The sequence below is a fragment of the Pseudochaenichthys georgianus genome, chromosome 15, assembly GCF_902827115.2.
Source record: "Pseudochaenichthys georgianus chromosome 15, fPseGeo1.2, whole genome shotgun sequence".
NCBI classification, from domain to species: domain Eukaryota; kingdom Metazoa; phylum Chordata; class Actinopteri; order Perciformes; family Channichthyidae; genus Pseudochaenichthys; species Pseudochaenichthys georgianus.
Window position 1 is genome coordinate 26,085,390 of NC_047517.1, and position 19,861 is coordinate 26,105,250.

Consider the following 19,861-nt stretch of genomic DNA (forward strand, 5'->3'; position numbering starts at 1 on the left):
GAAAAGAACAGTGTAATAGGTTCATATTACTAGTTCTTAAAACCATAATAATAATGATAATTATAATAATAATAAAGTTATTAGTAGTTTATTTGTTAACTATAAAATAAGAACAAATAATATCCATTAACCATAAAAACATATTACTGTTGTTTAGAGCTCACTTTAATTGATTAGTTGATTGACCGAAAATAAACCTGCAACAACATTGATAATACATAAATCCTTCAAATAATTCTTCAAACTTGAAAAAAATACAAACTTAAATATATTTTGGTTTTGAAAAAATTGTAAAGAAAAAAAATCTGGGCACTTTTTTCATTATTTTCACATTACCATAAAACAATAATGTATAATTACTATTACTAACACCTATTTTAATCATTATAAGAACATAATGTTGTTTACTATGTTATTGATATGATACTGCCGTGGATGTAGCCAATATTATTGTTTGTGTTGTTAATTATGTAATAGGATATTGCGTCTAATTTATATTATTGTTTTTATTAATACGCTCTTGTCTGTATATTCCAAATATATTTATACTCAAATGATCATTAACCATTATTTAAACTAATAATACAAAACAAACATATAAACTACTGTTGAATTAACACAGAGGCGCTGCTTTGACGACACTGTGTTCAACACGGCTGTAATGCTGCAGAAGCAGACAATAGCCGGAGCTGTGTGCTGCGGTCCGCTCCAGTGTGAAACGTTCTGTTAGCAGTCCATTAGCTTGTACTTACACCTTTACACTCGGTGTCCTTCCGCGGGAATCTAGGTCGCATTTTCACACCGACCGCGGAGCACGGCTCTCTGGTAACTGAATAGCCAGTGTAATCTGACACTTCAACTTGCCGTGCTCTACGGTAGTTGATTCAGTCAGTCACTCACACCGTCTCCGGGGCTCTCATGTCGTCTTTGTGAAGTGGAGAGAGCGAGAGAGAGGAGCACCGTAAACACGAGGTTTGGAGAAACATTACTCGGATTTGCAACTGAGGTCCGAGCTGAAAGTAAGTTTCGCGCCTGGTTATTTTCTGTTGGAAAGCGAGGTTTGAATGTGTGTGCGGGTTGCTCAAGATGGGGCTTGCCTCCCGTTGGACAGATACTACCTGCTAACAATAGGGTGACCTCCTAGAAACCTTTAACAGCCGCTGATGAACTCGTGTCAAAAGGGGGCAGATTTCGATTACGGAGCGTGGTTTACGCGGCGTGATATCCAGGCTTGTGTGTGCTGGGTATTGCACGTTCCTGCCTTGTGTAGACGAGTTGCGCTGGAGCGAAACAGTCAGTGTTTCCGCAGGATTGTTGCATGATAGGTGCATGCATTTCGGGAACACATTAGACAGTAATGTGATTGTGATTGCAGGTCTCTGTGTGTATGTGTGGGTGAATGTCTTGTCTCGCTGGATCAGCTGATGGCTGCGTTGATGCTAAACTGAGACTACATGTCACTTAGCTAACAGTCAGTAGTGTGACTGGGTTTGTTGACTCGGCTACCTGTTGTATTGCAATTAGCATACATTTCTATATGTTTGTTACTCTGTTATGTTCTACGAAACAACACCATGTAATGCAACATTTGCCACCTTGACCTGCACTGATAGCACTGATTTGATCCTCTCAGGGTCCATTCAAAGATCAGTGGCTCCCAATGAGAGCTCAATGGGACCCCCAGGGGCTCATAATGGGACCCACATTTACGTTCACAATGAATTTAATGCACTGTGAATATTACTATTAGCCCAGGTGTGACTGTAATGTCCTGCAACATTCACTGCACACACCCCCCATGCTTCAGTACAAATTAGTCTACACACACACACACACACACACACACACACACACACACACACACACACACACACACACACACACACACACACACACACACACACACACACACACACACACACACACACACACACACACACACACACACACACACACACACACACACACACACACACACACACACACACACGGTTTCCCTGACATGCAACTATCTGAATCCCTGACAGTACCACATTTGTTAGCCCCTTCTACAGGGGGAGTGTGGATGAGCTGCTTGACTCAGCACAGCCCTAACTTTGGCGGACCCTCCCCGTAAAAATTCCTCCCATCTGGATGTGAGGCCAGCCAGGGCAGAGCGCAGCAGAAAAGGGGCTCCTGACGGGAGGAGGTTGAGAAGGAGGAGGAGGAGGAGACTGCCCCTCTTTCATTACCCTTCCACAGGACAGCTACACTTTGGGAAGGGGTGAAAAAAGAGCCTCTATCCTTGTTAGTAAGGTGCTGAAGTTAAAGGGAGCGTGATAAGGAGCAAATCAGCAATCCTTTGTTGTTGTTAAACACTCGTGGAGTTTTGCAATATCTATTTCCATCCATATCTTCGTGACTGTGCTACTATCCTGTTATCATTATGCAGGTGAGATAACAAGCAGAGATACTGTCACCACCCGCAGGAAATCTGTTTAAACGCCTCAGAAATCAGTTTCTTTAAAAATCTCACAGTCTCAACAAAAAATGAGTTATTATGGGATTAACACAGTGCATTTTTATTGCAAGAGTCTTGCATTGGATTGCAGGTGTTCACATTATTGTGTCCGCTTCTGGTTAAAGAAAGTGTGTAAACAGATCTTTGGATGGGTGCACCCTCCAGTGTCTCCCTCCTTGGTAACGTAAATTGGTGATGTAATGAAATTGTTTCAGCAGCAACACTTGTCAGCGGCACCACATTAATTAGTGCTTTGAAACTTTTTTTTTAATATTCCCCTGACAAACCAAAGCAGTGTTAAGTCATCTCAGCAAAGCATGAAAAGGAGGCACACTCGTTCACAGTGGTGTACCTGATAAATTGTGAAAGAAAGAGAGCAAGGAATTAAAGCCATCTGCAACTGTTTGAAACTTGGATGTATGTATGTGTGTTTGTGTGTGTGTATGTGAGTTTTCTTTCCTTCTGTTGTCCCTCCTGGGGCCTCTCTGCAACCAGCTCGCCAGTCAGGCTGTGAGACAAGACAGAAGAGTGTCTGATTCACTAAACCGGCTAAAGGCTCCAGTAGACTCACTTTCAAATCAAATTTAGGCTCTTTAAGAAAGTGCTGGCTTGGGTGCAAAAGCAAGTATGCTCACTGAGAATGGATCTTCTGGCCCTCTACAGCATAATGTGTAGGAGATGATGCCAGAAATCAGTTGGGAAAATAGCGAAAATTATAATCAGACACAAAAAGACAACACATGCACTGGCAGCGCTACAAGTGAAAGCTAAACATGAGGAATAAGATGTATGTTTATATGCAACAGTATGCTTGTGGCCTAAACCAAACAAGGCAACAGAATGGAGAGATTGCCCTCAGTTAAAGCCAATATGGTTGTACAATATTTGAATTAATGGTTACAGTAAACAATTATCTTGAATAAATCAGGCTGCAACAAGTTAAATCACAAATTCAAGTATCAGGTTCGAACACATGCTGCTATTATCCAAACTCAAGGTTGTCATTCTTCACATTTCTTCCAGTAGTGAGTGTACACACTCCCTATCTTTGCACTTCCACACTAAAACTGCTTAGAAGTGTCTACAGGAAAAACAACCAATTACTCGTGTCTGAGTAATTAGCTTTTGTTACTCAGCAATTTACCAAGTTGCACCGTCTCTGCTGCTATTTACTGTGTGTCGGCACAGCTGCAGCCTGCTAAGTGCTTAAAACCTGGCAAACGCTAATCAATGTTTTGACAGCCTGACATTTCATCTAACTGTTCATGTTGGTTCGAGGAACGCTGTGAAATACTTGCAGCCTGTTCACTTGACACAGATTTTTAGTAGACTGGTGTCTCGCCATAAGCCAAAACCCACCCACTTGTGTCCCGAGCAGAAGTCAGCCTTTGTTTCTGTCTCTTTCTCTCTCTCTTTCTGTCTTTCTGTCTTTCTGTCTCACTTGTGGTGCGACTTGGCAGCACTTTTCATCTGGACTGAGCCTTTGTTTTCAATGCGTGCCTATTTTGGTCTTTTAATAAGGAAAAATTAGTGTTGCCTCAGTGCAATTTAAAGACTAATTTTCAGAAAAAGGGCTTAGAGGGAGTTAGAACCTGAAACATTCAGTTTGCGCTGAGGTTGTGCCCTTGTGTCAGATACTTAACTACTTCCTAAACCTTGTTGTAATTCTACCCATAAGTCTGCAGTTAAGCTCTCTTCAATCTGGTAATTGCAGTGGAACTAATAAAGAGAATATGAAGCACCCAGCAGATGTAACTCATACAGCCGACTGACTGTTATGACATCAGTTTGGTGTAGAGAGTCAAAGTGGGCCGACGTGAGGCACGGGGATAAAAAAACCTCAATGCCACATGCTTGTCACCACTGTCCTTCAAGCTGCAAACCTTGCACTGTGGTTTGGCTTGTGGCGGGTTGGTTGAGACTCCCGAGGTGGCTGAGAAAGTCAGGAGAGGCATTGTAAATAATGCTCAGACCTAGAGCAAGGCATATAACCTCAAAGGAAGCAGCAAACAGAATTGTTTGTTCACCAACTGTACAAAACGATACAGTAGCTGTGCTGAGCTACTATCAGGTCGGTGAAACGGGGACAGTGCTGTTAAGGCCCAGAAACTAAAGCCACATCAAGAACTAGCAGCGACTGACGCTGAGTGTTGCATCGCCTCACATCACCTGATCAAACTCATGCTTTAACATAACGCAAAGACTTCAGCCATTGGCCAAATAGCATGTATCATAAAAATGGAAACCAGGAACATAGGACTGGGTTAATCAACTGTGTTTTAATACATAGGGCCTACATTAAATCAAAGCAGTGTTTGCAGACACTTTAACACCACACTTGCTCACCATTAGCTTTTGACCAGATGGCCATGTTGTTGCAAAATATTTGTGTATTGAAATGATCCGATGAGAATAAGTAGACCCTTCTGTGTGTGCCGTCTTGACTTTAGCTGAGTAGAATCTGAGTGTTTTGCACCACGTCTATATCTCTTCTTCTGTACTGATTTTTTTTTTAAAGCAGTTACAGCCAATCAGAGTGGGGCTGCCTACTAGTGAAAAACCGACATTGGCTGATTTGGTGTGTAGTTATTTGCATTAAATCGTGCAAAACATTGTTTTGCATTGAAAGGATTATGTGTTGTTTAGAGATGGTCTATCTGTTTAAGTGGCATAATATAAGCAACATCAAATTAACTCCTATTTCTGAAGAACAGTCACTTCAACCTTGAGCTCTCCCAACATCAGGGAGACGCAGTCCTCTAAGTGCTTTCTTTCCAAGACAAGAGAGTGAAACGGAGTGCAAGGAGGGAGAAAGTGAATAGAGAAGTTGCTGGCCCACCCCTGTCACCGCCTCATGCATGTTTGATTTGATGTTCTTTGCGAAACGAGTGCATCGAACGTCACAATGTCCATGTCTCGTTCCCATCCATCGCGAGGCTGGGGCCCTTGAATCATAAATGAAACCCGGCCTCACCAGGAACAATATGAGAGTCGTAGCCCTCACAGGAGGAACAAAATGTTCCCTCGATCCATCAATGCATTCGCCCACCGCTGCCGCCTGCACTCAGGACTTCTCACCATCGCAAGCAATTACCCTCACTTTTTGTTTTGCTGATGAAATCCTCACAGAGTCTGTCTCAGCTCTGTGTTGTTTAGGCGCCTCTGAGAGAAAAGGGTAGCGATGGAGAAGAAAAGAGATAGTATGTGTCTGAGTGAGTGGCGTTGGCGTGTGTCTGTTTGGCTTGTAAATCCTGTTGAAGCTAAACAAACTCATTGTCCACATCCTCCAACTGTGCCCTCGGTGTGTGTGTGTGTGTTGTGTGTGCCTTCCCTCCTCCTTCCTCCTCTTCTCTGCTTCTCCTTTTGAGTTGTAAGTACAGTCCCTAATTAGTCCCCTCTCCCTCTTCATGCTGGGTCAGTAGGTTTACGGTTTCAGCGCTGATCTGCTGTGTTTGCCTTGTCTCTCCTGATACTGGAGCATGCCTGCAAGCCAGCGCAGACTGCAGCCTCCTCCAAGAGGTCTTCACACCTTACACAGCATCCCACATGGGTTCATTTGCCAGACAGCCACTCAGGACTGTACTCATGCTCACTCTCGTGCAGCTTGCCCAGTGCTTGAGCTCATGCCAGTTATTAGTCAAACCAGCCCAGCAAATAGAGGTACCTGCTGTGTTGAGTCAATACGTTAAAACCTGTTGTGTTTTCAAACAACGGCAATGCATTTTGAAGAAGATTCTTAGTTTTACCTACCCTCTACACAGCATGTTATCAAATCCTCCTGGCTCATAGCCTACAATGATCCTTTTTCTAAAGATAAGATGCCACATGCTATGTTTATAATATCATTTGCGCTATAAACAGTCTCTTGTCTAGTAGGCAGTCTCTCGGAGTGTGCGTGGTGATGTTGATTTTCTGGTAGAGGTTGCGTGGGAGATGGAGAGAGTGATGGCAGAGATTCTCTGAAGGCGGTCGAATTGTTTCCAACATGACCTCCAGGGATACATACTTCCTTGTTTTCTGACAAAGTAAATTAACCAGGATTTGCTAATGCAAAGGGACATCGTTTATTCTTTGCCTGCGATGTCAGTTATGATGCGGAGAGAGAGTCGTGCAGTATTTCCTCTCACACAACATTAATTCCTACACATGCATGCAGTGCAAAGGCTAAAATATGGTGGATATGATGAGTAGTAGATTTCAGTTGTCTTTTAAAGAGGATATTACAAATATGTTTTAAGGCAGGGGGAAAGCTGTACTCTAGATGTTGATTTTTCGGTCGTGTCCGTCAATGAAACCAGCCATGGTTGTTATGGAGAGCCCCTCAAATCATATTGCCATATAATCTTGAGCTCCACTGCCCCCGCTAAGAGTGTTTTCTTACTGCCTTTCAACATTGCTCAGTGACAGAAAAAGTCTATTACTTTGTGCAGTGTGTTTGGCCGCCTGGTGCCCTCCCCTCGGTTTTGACACTGGCGGTTGAGCCAGGCGCTTTCCCAGGGTTCTGAGAACTGACATCCCTTTCATTTTCCCGCCTGGGCGGCCCAGATAAAGGGGCATATTTTAAACCTCTGTGTGGATACACCGACTGAAAAGAGAGACGGGCTGGTGGGCCGGGGCTGAGCTACAGCATTAACTTCACAGCTTTAACAGGGATAGGGAAGGTCGAGCTTTGATGAGGGGTGTAACAAAATATCAAGTCTACTTTATTAAACAGTGATCTTATTGATAATGGATGGTTGGAAGTACTATAACTGGCTGCAGACCTGTCTTTGCAAATATCACAAGCATTATCTACAATCTCACTGCAGATAACCCATCTCCCTCGTTTATCCCTGGTCTATTACAGGGGCAATGTGTTTCACCACTTTTTTCTAATCTCCCCCTCTTACAAGTACGTCCTCCCAGCAAACCAAAGCCAGAGTAGAAGCCGTCGTTTATCATATCAGTAATGAGACCAGGCTAATCGTGTGTATTCCGGAGACAGCAATGATACACTGCTTGGAGCTTGCCAGGGATCAGCCTCTAAACAATGTTTATCATTGTCTCCCAGGGCTCTTTAATTATCTGGCAAACACTATTGACAAAACAGCAAGGGTCCTTATGTTTTATGATTTTTAAAGGATGCTGGGTTGCTGTCACAAAATGCTCACTTGGTGTTGTGTTCTTAAGAATGTGTTTTGACCGAGAAAAACTGATAATCACATGCTTTTTAAAATGAATTTGAATGAAAGAAGAACTGGGATGTTTTTTGTGCGTCTAGAATCCTTCACATTTTGTAGAAAGAGCAGGAGCAGTTGATTTAATTAGATCCAGATCTGGTGCTCTATTTATGTTTGCACTTCCAAAACAACAGTTCTATTGTTTAGTGATAAGAAGAGAAGAGAGATGATCTGTGCGGAAAACATTTCTTAATCTCCCGATGCTGAACTCAGTGCCGCTAGCATGGCTGAGGACTTCTAGTCTTGTTTTAATTCTAAGTACACTCATTGGGAACGTTTATTTTGAAGAAAATGTAGTAGAATTAATCAATTTCCAAGTAAAACATCCAGTAGAAAGAGGTTGTGTTAATAGCTCCTCTGTCTGCTCCTATGCCAACAAGCACCCATTAGTTCAGATTACATATATTAGCAGAATCTAATACACTTATTACACATCTCAGCTGCCATATTGCTTTCACAGCCATCCTGTAACCTTTACTTGACTCCCCAGTGGGAGCTGGGTGGATGCTGAATGGTATGTGTTGATATTGTTAAAGATACACGTGAGGACATCACACGCTTCATGTGTGACTCATATATTTGGATGAGAAGGGGAAATGGGGGGGGCTTCCTTACCACAGCCAGACCTGCCACATCTTGAGGCTATTGCTCAATATCTGTGGCTGCGGTCAGAAGGAGAAATGTCTGAATGGATAATCGCTGGTCAACAACCACAGCAGACAGACAACATGTACGTTACCTCCCCCCACACAATTACACACATCACACCCCCATCCTCTTCTCCTTGTCAGGTCTCTGTAGCCATGTCGCCCAAGATATCAAATCAACATGATTGTTTAACAAGAGAGGAGGTGTGTCTTATTGATGGTTGCATGGAATCACCTTTGCTGTTCTGTGTTTGTGTCTGTGAGAGTGAGAGCAAGAGAGGGAGGGGGGTTTGGGGGGTTGGGGGGTGGGAACCGCAGCGGTGGCTTGGGGTGAGGTCCTGCCCTGATTTTCTGTGGAATTCCTTTGTTTTTGGAAGCCAGAAAGGGGGAAACTGAATCTGCGTAGCCCGGGGGTCTCTGCTCCTTGAGAATTCTCTGCACACATCTCTCTGCCGCCAGCCCTGATGGTTTTAGGGGTGGCTCTGTTTTCAAAGCTCGGAACAGCCAAGGTGTTTTTCACCTTCCAGAGAAAGGAGAGTGGGGGAAAAAACGATGACTACACCAGGCAAAGCGTCTCTGGCCTGGAGGGACTCGAACATTTGCTCCATATTTTCAGGCTACGGATATGAAAGGCAATTGTAGATTCTGTCACTCAGTACACAAAAGATACCTTCCTGTGAATATGGATGGAGAACACGAGCAGAAAGAGCACTTTCTTTATTTCAAGAAAAGTGTGGTGCAGCAATTTCCTAATGTTTTCCATTTGTAATGATCCTCCTCTGCAGATTAATAAGTTATTTAATTGTGTTTCATGGCCACTGGAAGGGCCAAGGCTGCTGCAGAAATGTTGTCAGCTGCTCCTGCAAGCTGGAAATGTCACCTTACATTCATGGCTCATTAAGTCTGATAAACCTAGGGTAATGGTGTTACAATTGTACAGGTATCTCCGTTTACTCCGTGCCACAAGTTTTCCGTGACCAGATCCTTATCTGGGGGGCTGTCGCTTTAAGTAACTAACTTCCACAAAGCAGAGCTTTTCCCTCTCGTTTGAAGGGGGCTCGTGTTGAGCGAGGGGGGAATTGAATAGGCTTGTTGCCTGCCTCCATTGAGCCAGCTTCATTCTTCGCTGTCCCCTGAAACAGGCGGGAGTGGGGGCTTGAGAGAGGGGAGGTGGCAGAGGAAAGTGGAAAAGGAGAAGGGCTAGGAGGTCTGGTCACGTGAGCAATGATAGTGTTCGTGCTGGTCCCTTTCAGGCTGTCACAGTAAATCTGTTTGACTTGTCACTTTGTAAATCATTACGAAGGCTAAAAGCCTCTCTATTGGATTGTGGTGGAAGGGGGGAGGCGGCAGGTTTCCTTTGTGCCTTCTTGACGATGATGATAATCAAGTTTGTTTCTGGCCATCCTGCTGTGAGGTTATAATTAGCTCCATTCTTTTCTCTTCTCATCCTCTTTTTTGCATGTTGCTCCTCAAAGCAAAAGTGGAGTCATTGTGCGGAGGTCGTATGATGAGTTGTGTATAGAAGCATCAATAGCTTCTGAACACTTCTTTAGTTTGATCAGGCTGTAGATTCAGAAGTAGGGATGGTGTGTTTTAGGGCTGCAACAAACCACTAATTTGATAATCGATTAATCTATCGATTAATGAAACGATTAATCGACTATTCGGACCATTATGCCTTGCACAATTTCTCAAACGCTCTTATTTTAACTTTTAGATTTAGCTTGAGGTTGTTTTAGTCATGTGGAAACTAACAATGAAGACAATAAAGATGAATACTTGATTCAAAAATACATATATTATTCAACTAAAACACATTTTGAACAAAATTAACATTTCTTTTTATTCAAATTAAATAAATAATATTTCACATCAAAAGAAACAACAGTGTTTTAACAAATCGTATTAAATAATCTGATGACAGAACTGTAAACAGAATAGCTTTAACTTTAACAAAAATAAATAACTCTAATCATTAACCCATGTTTGTATAATGTAGTTGGCTCCGTGTGTTGCTGCTAGCATACATAACACCTGACGTGGAAACGTTACTCGTGGACGGGGCTACAGAGCTACTAGAAAGACAGTCGAACCCGGTGCATTCCTCCGTCTGAATGTGGAGCACTTTTGCTAAATGTTTAGACAAATTGCTCGTGTTACCGCCCTTACATGCTAAGGTGATGAACTGTTATTGCACTTTTGGCAACGAGCATTGTCCACATCGAGACGGGTAAAGTTTAACCACACCTCGGAGCGCGTTCTCTCTGCCATCTCCGCAGTGTGTTGCTGCATGTAGCAGCTGCGTGTGTGTAAACTGCCCCGCCCCCTCGCACACAGACGGGGGAGAGAGATCTCGACCAATAACGTTGGAGCTTAACGGCGCGTAAAACACACGTGATGACGTCACCAACGAATCGACGACTGAATTAGTTGGCAACTAATTTGGTAATCGATTTTAATCGAAAGTCGATTAGTTGTTGCACCCCTAGTGTGTTTGCTGCAGAAGATTGTTATTAAGAGTGCTCCATCCTCCCTGCCTGTGCTGAACCTATTTAAAAGTGCATGTGAGGTCTCCTGATCCTCCCTCAGGTCAGTCAGGGAGAGTGTCTAAACTTGTAGTGTCATTCTCTGACCGAGCTGTCTGACAGAAACATGACAGAGTAGATCTCATCCTGCCGATGAAGTCTGTGCGGTGTGACGTCTGATTTCCGAGGGCAAACTCCCTCTCCTTGCATTTGTCCTCTCCCTCTCTTGTCTCTTTTCTCTCCAGTCCTTTTTCACACCATGCTTCCTCTGTACCCACCCTGTTCTCTCCTTTTGCCTCCCTCCCTTTTGCTTTGGTGTGTGTGCCAGCAGCACTCGTGCCTGGAACAGAGCACAAGGGCAGACATCTGTCGCACTGTGTCCCTGATCTGATCTGTGGCTCAAAGCATCGGGGTCATGAAGAGTAGCAGCAGCCCGTCCAGATATCACGGGAGACAATCTGAGAGCTCTATCTCAGTGTTTTGGTCTTTATGTGGCGCTATGTGAATCTGTCTATCTCACAGAAATGCACACACCATGGTATTAAGCTGTTGTCTCTATGTGGAGACGTCTGTCACTTGGACTGAATAAGTCAAATGGTGCTGGCAGTGTCCCACGTCTTCCTGACAAAGCTCTTTCTTAGACTCACAGGTGCAGAGCCAGACATCGCTTTTATCTGGCTGTTTGTCAGCTGCAACGGTGTGCAGTGGATCTGAATGAAGGATTCTGTTCAACTGGATCTTTGAGCCTGGGGCTGCACCATTAATGACGAACCTAATGACAGAATGAATAAAAGGTTGTTAATTGCGGCAGCTCGGTTGTGTTCGAGTGTAAGTGTGGATTGACATACACAGCGGTTGCCAAGTTTGATATTACCTTCTTGAGAGATTAATGGCTGTGTGTATTGATCGCACTCAGAGTTTTGACATCTATTGGTTTTGGAGTGGCAGATTTTTCCTCAAAACAGGTGAGTTCATGTGACAAGACTGGTAAATGCTTAGCTTCATGGGAACATTCCTACAAACTATAAAAATCCTGCACTTTATTTAATATACATGTTCTAACATTTTCCGATGGTCTGTCTACCTTCTAGGCTTCAATGTGTTTTGATTCATTTCATCAATAATTTACTTTAACTTGCAGGGAATTTAATCTGATATCAGATCCATCAAACTCCATTCAGTTCAATGTTTCCCTTAAGTTATCTGAACGCAGTGATGCATTCGACAGCAGAAGGTACACATCTCCTCCCGCTCGTGTGTTTGAAGTTCCTACGACATCTGAGATTTGAGAGCAACCTTTGTAAAGCAAGAAACAACTAAATTCACATGCTCCTTTTCACTTCCATGTTTACTCACTTGCCATTTTGATTTGATTTCCTGACAACACAGCTTGTCAGTGCAAAGCTTGTCAGCGATCGACTGTCAGCTCTCAGATGTTGGAGAGTTTTGAAAATGGTTCCTGGTTGCAACTAAGATACCAAACAATTGTAGAGCAACTTTGAAAAAAGGTTACAATGGTATCTAAAATAAGTTTTTACTGTCTTAAAATTCATATTGAAGTTTATTTCATCTGCACCAAAGGCTGTCTAAAAAGCAGGGAAAGGAATAGAAATAGGAATATAACATTTTGGTGTGCTTTAAAAAAGGCTGGTGATAAGTAAGTGTCGTTTTTCAGTGGCTATAAAAGTCCTAATACAATAAACAAGGCACGTAGTACAATAATCCCAAAATGCTCGCGTTTTAAAGGTCCTGTGTCTTGCAAATCCATTGGTTTGGTCCTTTAAGATGAAGCAGTTAGCCCATTTGATTAACTCAAAGCCTCTGGAATACTTTACAAAGCCCATCCTGACTCAGTGAATCTGAAGCTGCTTTGATTCAGCTCGTCTCACGTGAGTCAGCAGAGTCATGGAGTAAAAGGGTAGCATGTGTGACGAGCAGATTAGTCCCCTTTATGACACACGTCCTCTGTCAAAAAGGAATATCTTAACATCTTGTTTACTTGGTATAAGTCTCTGAGATGGAAATCAGGCCCAGATTAGATCAATGGTAGACACGGCTGTTATCTTTTAAAAGATAATTGACCTGTGACACTTAGTTGGCAGGAGCCAAACCCATGATGGCTCCATGATCTGCATGTAAATGCTTTGTCAAGTGAAGAGAACAGTAAGGGAAATAGATGTTTACATAAGGTCATTACATAGAGGTTATACTAAGTAGGTTACTATGTATTATTCTACATATGCAATGTATATATGCAGCCCTTCAATAGCCTCGCTGCTTTAGTTTAATGTAATGTAAACTTAAACGCCTATATACACTTTAAAGACATAAAAAAACCTGCACATTTCAGATAACATTGACACAGCAAATATTAGCTGGCTCGCTCTGTGCAGCCACTCCTCCTGGCTGGCTGGAGAAGAAGGTTGCACAGCCACGGCCATGGATACAGTGTTGCACCGGCTACACCGTCGATAGTTACGCCACTGGACTGCACTCTTCAGCTTTATCTACAATTAGTCAAGTTATATTTGATTAATAGATTAACCATTTCATGAATCTTTTTTAATTATTTTTTTAAAACTGTCAAAACACCATGTCAGAGCTGAAAGTGATATCTTCATGTTGCTTGTTTTTTCTACAAAACCCAAAGATCTTTAAACGATATAAAACAGAGAAAAAATTGAACCAGCAAATTGTTTTTATTTTTCTCGCGGATTAATTCAGTGCAATTATTCCCCTCTGTTCAATCAACCAATCAATCAATCAATCAATCAATCAATCAATCAATCAATCAATCAATCAATCAATGTTTGTTTATATAGCCCAATATCACAAATGTTACATTTGTCTCAGTAGACTCCAAAGTTTGTACAGAATATCAGTATGACAATACGACACCCTCTGTCCTTGGACCCTATTATTATTATTATTATTATTTATTTGTCCGTGACCACGACGGCATCTGCGATTGATTAACTTGTGGACAATGATCCCTCGCTCTACGCCTCCTGTACCCAGTCCCGGACTGGCCATCGGGAGGACCGGGGGTTTTCCCGATGGCCTGGCCTGTTAAGTGGCCGGCCTCACACAGGGTGACCTGCCGACATGGCCACTATCATACAGATCATAAATCAAAGACCTTGATTGGTCTCTGTGTGTCATTCAAGCTCGGGATAACCTCAGTTCAGGTGAGGTAAAGGACTCTTGAGTGTTTAGATAGTTAACTTAGTCTAAGTTCTCAGTGGGTCTCAAACGGGTTGGTCACCATTTACAGTGGGGAAAACAAGTATTTAGTCAGCCACCAATTGTGCAAGTTCTCCCACTTAAAAATATGAGAGGCCTGTAATTTCCATCCTAGGTATACATCGACTACGAGAGACGGAATGAGAAAAAAAATCCAGAAAATCACATTGTCTGATTTTGAAAGAATTTATTTGCAAATTATGGTGGAAAATAAGTATTTGGTCAATAACAAAAGTTAATCTCAATACTTTGTTATATACCCTTTGTTGGCAATGACAGAGGTCAAACGTTTTCTGTAAGTCTTCACAAGGTTTTCACACACTGTTGCTGGTATTTTGGCCCATTCCTCCATGCAGATCTCCTCTAAAGCAGTGATGTTTTGGGGCTGTCACTGGGCAACACAGACTTTCAACTCCCTCCAAAGATTTTCTATGGGGTTGAGATCTGGAGACTGGCTAGGCCACTCCAGGACCTTGAAATGCTTCTTACGAAGCCACTCCTTCGTTTCCCGGGCGGTGTGTTTGGGATCATTGTCATGCTGAAAGACCCAGCCACGTTTCATCTTCAATGCCCTTGCTGATGGAAGGAGGTTGTCACTCAAAATCTCACGATACAGTCGTCCTGGTCCCTTTGCAGAAAAACAGCCCCAAAGCATGATGTTTCCACCCCCATGTTTCACAGTAGGTATGGTGTTCTTTGGATGCAACTCAGCATTCTTTCTCCTCCAAACACGTCTAGTTGAGTTTTTACCAAAAAATTCTATTTTGGTTTCATCTGACCATATGACATTCTCCCAATCCTCTTCTGGATCATCTAAATGCTCTCTAGCAAACTTCAGACGGGCCTGGACCAGGGTTTCCGTTAGCCGGTAATTACCGGTTTTTAGCTGGTAACATTTATAAAAAAACGGTAAATTCAAAATCTGACAAAATGTCTGGTAATAATTAGGGAGGCTCCGATAGATCGGCCGCCGGTCATTATCGTCGATATTCACTCTTAATAGTTTGATCGGTGCTCTCTATAAAGGCCGATCAGGAGAGCTGGATCTGATCGATATGGACATAAACGCAGTGAAGTTTAACCGGACGCGAGAGAGAGATCAGATCAGCTGATGACGGAGCGTCCACACTACAGCTCCAAAAATAGCTTGGAGCTGGGCGTGTCTGGAGCTTGGGGATTTTATTCAAGCAACACGGCCAACAACCAATCACATGAATCTCCCGCCCCCGACATACAAAGCAAAAACCCCCGGGGATTTTATGCGAGCAATATATATATATAAACTCCCCAAACAGGCGAAAACCTACCAGTTTCCCCCACTGTCTCTGCCACCTCCCTCCATGCCTGGTTCCTCCGGTTTGTATCCCGGGAGGTGAAGAGGGTCTGGTCATACAAAACCGGGTGATTCGCTACGGCGATAGTTAGTTTCTCCTCCGACTTTTTTTGAAAATATAGAAATGAACGGCGGGATATCTCTCCCAGCTTAGACGCGGTTTGATTGGCTAGCGCTTCAGCTGTCAGATTTTGGGAAATGGGATTTGATTGGCTGGCACTGGCTACTCCGGCGTCCAGGCGACCAGAAGTTGAACAATGTTCAACTTCTGGTCGCCTGAGACGCCTCGCTCTGCTACCCACAATTCAGTTCGGCGAAAAAGCGCGGCTACGTGACGTCACCCCATTGAAAGTGAATGGGCAGCTTGGAGCAGCTTGGAGCTTTCGACGCTGTAGTGTAGACGGGCCGTGAGTCTGACCGAGACACGCAGCTCTGTATAATCACCTGAAGCCCCGCCCTCTGTTTAGCGGGCTGCAGGAGCTGCATGAGAAACTGACGTGCTGTCAGGAGAGAGGGGGAGGGAGAGGGGGGGAGAGAGGCTCCGTTTCTCCCGTGTTATTATTCAAAGTTGATGTAAACTTCTGAATAATGTACGTTATCTACTACAAGTAGTTTGTTTGAATGTAATAATTATGTTGTTTGTGGAATAATTTATTGAAAAATGTATCTGAATTTTTTCGATCTGTTTTATAAACTGAAGCAATATAAAAATGAGCCCCGTGAACTGAGTTTTAAACATCAGCATATCCGCTCATAGTCCGGTAATTACCTGCTTACGGAAACTCTGCTACACAACTCTTATTATTATTATTGAAATATGACCGGTAAGTTTCAAATTTGTCCGGTAAAATAAATTCTGCCCGGACATTTGACCGGCGAGAAAAAATCCTAGCGGAAACCCTGGCCTGGACATGTACTGGCTTAAGCAGGGGGACACGTCTGGCACTGCAGGATTTGAGTCTCTGGCGGCGTAGTGTGTTACTGATGGTAGCCTTTGTTACTTTGGTCCCAGCTCTCTGCAGGTCATTGACTAGGTCCCCCCGTGTGGTTCTGGGATTTTTGCTCACCGTTCTTGTGATCATTTTGACCCCACGGGATGAAATCTTGCATGGAGCCCCAGATCGAGGGAGATTATCAGTAGTCTTGTTTGTCTTCCATTTTCTAATAATTGCTCCCACAGTTGATTTCTTCACACCAAGCTGCTTACCTATTGCAGATTCAGTCTTCCCAGCCTGGTGCAGGTCTACAATTTTGTTTCTGGTGTCCTTTGACAGCTCTTTGGTCTTGGCCATAGTGGAGTTTGTAGGTGACCAAATACTTATTTTACCGAGGAATTTACCAATTAATTCATTAAAAATCCTACAATGTGATTTCCTGAATTCTTTCCCCCCATTTTGTCTCTCAAAGTTGAAGTTTACCTAGGATGAAAATTACAGGCCTCTCATCTTTTTAAGTGGGAGAACTTGCACAATTGGTGGCTGACTAAATACTTTTTTGCCCCACTGTATGTAAACACATATTTCCATTTGAGAGGGTAGTGATTAGTAAAATATGCATGAATAAAAAATAAAAAGTTAACTAGGTGAAAAAAGGTAAGATACACTTTTAAAACTTGTTGAGAGCTAAAACTAGTCTTTGCTGCTGCTTCAAAGAGGAGAAGGGAGGAGAGGAGAGGAGGGAGGGAGGGAGGGAGGGAGGAGAGGCTGATTCAGGAGCACAGACACACTCGCAACTATAAATGAACCAAAAATAAAAGTTTCAGTGTATTTTTCATTGGAAATGGGATGTTATTGGTTATGGCCATGATTTTATGATTATTGAAATGTATACAGTTTTGTTTAATACAGGTGTTTCCATAGATCTAGGCCCTTTCTCATTTCATCAAATCCCCCTACTCGACTCCTCGGTCCTCCGATAGTGACCCGGAAATGAATTTCAGCGCGCCCTGTTGAAGGACATCTCATTTCTCTAAATGCACTTCGAGGATCGAGCGTCAAGGAGGCTCTCTGGAGGAGCTCTAACCGAGGATACACTGATGGGTCCTCCACGGTCCTCCACGGCTCCTTCGTGGATGCATTTCCGGGAACAGAGATGTTTCAAAGAGTCGTGACGCACGGCCAGACTTATCTCAGCCAATGACAGCTCTGCATGCGTCCCTTGGATATTATTTTATTAACTGCTTTCATCGCTACGCGATGTTTCCAGAGAGAACAGCTGTCCGTGCAGAAAGCAGAGCAGTGTGTATAATATATATCACTCAATATAACAGGCCTACGCTCTTTATTTGCTTTAGTTTAGTAGATATCTACAAAGAGTCGATATTTTTCTAAAACCATTTAGTGCTTCACATAATAAAATACATAACGGCTGTAGCCTGTTTTAGGAGCTGTTTTGCGTGTGTGAGTGGTGTAGGTGTGTGTGGTACAGTGTGTGCGTAGATGCAGCGGACAGACAGGTCTCGGTTGGTTTGGTGTCCTCTGCTTACTTTTAATACTTGTAAATAAAACTTTTGGCACGTAATTTATTTTCCTCATTGTAGCGACCAGAGAGGGGGGGGGGGCGGATATATCCAGTCTGATAGTGTTACGTTATTATGAGTGCTCTGTTTGATTCTGAAATTGTATATATTTATATAAATATATACATATACATATATGTGTGTGTGTCCGCATCTGTAGCCTGTTATTGTCTCATTATACCGCACTGTGAATGAATTAAAAGTAAATATATAAGTCATCATGAACACATCTGTCCATCAGACAGAGGCTGCTGTGCCTCCTGTCATCATTTGGACGTCTCGTTAAAATGACCGCTCAGAGGAGTTCTCATTTCTCTAACCGCCTGCTGCTTCCCCTCCTCTCTCCTCGGTTCCCCTCCTCGGCTCCTCCTCTCCCATCTCCTGTGGGCGGGACTAAGTATCGAGGAGGGGAGTTGGAGAAATGAGAAAGGGCGCTAGTCTCTTTATTTTCCCCCTCAAAATGCACCAGATTGATGCATTTAACTCCAAAATTAAAAAAACAAATCTTAAAATCACATTGATAGGATCCTAAATACAGTTACCATTTTTTTTAAAATAGTAACCCATGTCCATATGTTTATTTGTGGGTAGTAGATTTAAACTATAGGGCTATCACTATGGGCCCTGCCTGTACCTGTTCGCTCGGCCATCGTGTGAAGGGTCTGCTAACAAGCGACCAACAGAAAGGTTAATGTTAATGTTGTTACACGTCACCTCAACCCCCACACCCCCCTGCCGCTACCAACACCCCCCCAAGTATATTTCAGATCTGTGGGAAACACTGAAAATGTATACCTGTTGTCGATAACTTTTCTACTCTGAAACTACAACATTTAGTAACACACATTTGAAACATTATGAAATATTATAACAATATCAAAGTGGATTATGTTAATTAAATCATGGTAGGTCTTGGCCATGGTAGGAAATTGTAATTGTGATTAATTCAGTAATAATTATGAAGCCCTAATTTTCATTAGCATCAGCTGTATTTTGTGTTAAGTAGTAGTTCAAACATATTGTAACGCTAACATGCTAAACTAGGACGGTAAACATGGTAAACAATACCAGCCTAACCAATACCTGTTAAACGTAAGCATATTAACATTATTAAAGTAAGTAAGCAAGCTTGCTTTACCATTAATCTCAAAGCTATGTTACACTCTACAGTGCTTTACAACCTCAGAGAGCTAATAAAATATGTTTTTCTGTCTGTCCATTATTCCATTAAGCAAATGATAATCCTAGCACTGCATGTAAACATCCTTTCCTCGTTTAAATAAAAGCAGAGCCTGCACCAGAACTCTCGAGACAAGTAGGATCCTCTTAGTATCCTCTTAGTATCCTCTCTGTGTGCCTGTTATGCAGCAGCAAGAAAAAAGCGTTTTATACTGATGACAGGCAAGGTCGGGCCAGTGAAACAGGACAGTGCGAGTCTGGGTGGGGGGCAGGGGGAGAGTAAAAGTGAAAGTGAAAGAGTGCCACTGCAGCTCTCCGGTGTACCACCCGCTACTCGGATGCAGCTACATATCAAACAGAACCAAGTTGCTGCTGGCACTGCGCCATGACACACAGCCCTGTCAAAACCACCTTGATGGGTAATTAGGAATACTCTATCATACCTGCTATCACTTAGCTGCTCCGCTCGTTCAGTCTGATGTGTGTGTGTAAGATGGTTATGTGGCTGTGGAGTTGCTGCAGTGATACAAGTACATTTTACACAGTGTAACCTCAGCTGGGGGTGGACTTTGAGATGTGTGTGTTTTTGCATCTTAGCGTGCTCATGCAGCAGTGTGTTCAACCTTGTGGTAGTTTTAAAGGGGAACATCGGTGTAAAGGCCCTTTGTGCGTGTGTCTGATGCACATCGCGTCCTTC

The 19,861-nt window shown here is 43.0% G+C and overlaps 1 protein-coding gene across 2 annotated transcripts in view; it reads left to right on the forward strand.

Annotated features, from left to right (window-relative positions):
- Positions 1-874: 874 nt before the first annotated feature.
- Positions 875-19,861, forward strand: part of zmiz1a (zinc finger, MIZ-type containing 1a) — a 125,870-nt gene continuing 106,883 nt past the window's right edge. For both annotated transcript variants that reach the window (XM_034100637.1, XM_034100638.1), the window contains exon 1: positions 875-1,019. The gene's annotated coding sequence lies outside the window, so the exon portion shown is untranslated. The remainder of the gene's footprint in view (positions 1,020-19,861) is intronic.